The sequence below is a fragment of the Brassica oleracea genome, chromosome C6, assembly GCF_000695525.1.
Source record: "Brassica oleracea var. oleracea cultivar TO1000 chromosome C6, BOL, whole genome shotgun sequence".
NCBI lineage: Eukaryota > Viridiplantae > Streptophyta > Magnoliopsida > Brassicales > Brassicaceae > Brassica > Brassica oleracea.
In genome coordinates, this window is record NC_027753.1 from 8,024,664 (window position 1) to 8,026,713 (window position 2,050).

The window sequence follows — 2,050 nt, forward strand, 5'->3', positions numbered from 1 at the left end:
TGCGTGCATTGCTCAGCTCAAGGACGGTTACATAAAAGGTGATAGGACGAAGCACATATTGACTAAGTTCTTCTTTGCTCACGAGCTTCAGAAAGCCGGTGAGGTCCAGGTTGTCCAAGTACGATCCAGTGACAATTCAGCAGACCTATTCACCAAAGCGCTTCTTACCTGCACGTTCAGGAAACTCACGCATCAGATTGGGATGCGTAGGCTGAAAGACCTCCACTGAGGTTCACATCAGGGGGAGTAGTACGTGTTGTACTCTTTTTCCTTCATCATGGTTTTGATCCACTGGGTTTTCCTGATAAGGTTTTAATGAGGCTACAGTAAGCGTATTACAATCCCTGTATGGTTATGTCATCCAAGGTGGAGTGTTATAAATCAATTGATGGATGTCTATAACCGGCCCGGTCCATAACCGGCCCATACACTTAGAGAGAGATACAGCCCAACCCTAGAGAGAGAGGCGGCGGCCGCGAGACTTAGAGAGAGAGAGAGATGGCTATATAGTTTAGGAGAAAAGGAAACTCAATTTCTTTTTCCTTGTATGATTAGGATTTCCCATTTTCCTTTATGTTTATGATTTGTAATCTTTCCTATTCTCGTATTTCCATTTATCTCTCTTCTAACTCTTATATAAAAGAAACACTTATCTTATTATATAAAGTTTGGTTCTTCAAAGTTGCTAAATAACAAGATCGCGACATGTGTCAATTAATTTATTAAGATTGTGACATGTATCAAAAATATGTTACAATTCTCTTTTATTATGATTTAAAAAGATTTAGGAAAAAAAATTATTATTACATTATTTTGGACACTAGAAAAGGAAAATTATTACAAAAATATAGTTTATTATTCTTTTTAGGAGTTAAGAAAAGGAAAATTACTATTAGATAGCCTTTTACAATTATATTTTTATGGCTCTTTTTATAATATTTTAAAAATATTTGATAGAAAATTTAATTTTTGAAAATTCTTATTATATAAAGTTTGGTTCTTCAAATTTGCTAAATAACATGATCGCGACATGTGTCAGTTAATTTATTAAGATTTTGACATATCAAAAATATGTTACAATTCTCTTTTATTAGGATTTAAAAAGATTTAGGAAAAAAAATATTATTACATTATTTTGGACACTAGAAAAGGAAAATTATTACAAAAATATAGTTTATTATTCTTTAGGAGTTAAGAAAAGGAAAATTACTATTAGATAGCCTTTTACAATTATATTTGTATGGCTCTTTTTATAATATTTTAAAAATATTTGATAGAAAATTTAATTTTTGAAAATTCTTATTATATAAAGTTTGGTTCTTCAAATTTGCTAAATAACATGATCGCGACATGTGTCAGTTAATTTATTAAGATTTTGACATATCAAAAATATGTTACAATTCTCTTTTATTAGGATTTAAAAAGATTTAGGAAAAAAATTATTGTTACATTATTTTGGACACTAGAAAAGGAAAATTATTACAAAAATATAGTTTATTATTCTTTTTATGAGTTAAGAAAAGGAAAATTACTATTAGATAGCCTTTTACAATTATATTTGTATGGCTCTTTTTATAATATTTTAAAAATATTTGATAGTAAATTTAATTTTTGAAAATTCTTATTATATAAAGTTTGGTTCTTCAAAGTTAAGTATTTTTTTCTTTTTAAAATATTTTGTATATTTTTCATCTTTAAAGATACTAAAGAAAGATATTATAAGAGAAAATATATTTTTTTTTAAAGTTTAAATAAAAAACGAATTATAAAATCGTACAAGTACAAGAAATTATTTAATAAAAATCAAATAGAAAAACTAACTATAAAATAAGTGATATGTATAAAAAAAATTGTAAGAAGTTATTTGATAGTATAGAAAATTTGATGATCAACATGAAACAAAAAATTATTTAATTAAAAATGAAGTGTAAAAATAGTATTGATATGAACCGTAAAAATCATAATTTAAAATTATTTAATAGTAACTAAAAATAATTATTTGATAGGAATAAGATTTTTCTGAAATTTTAAACAGAAGATAATTGTAAAA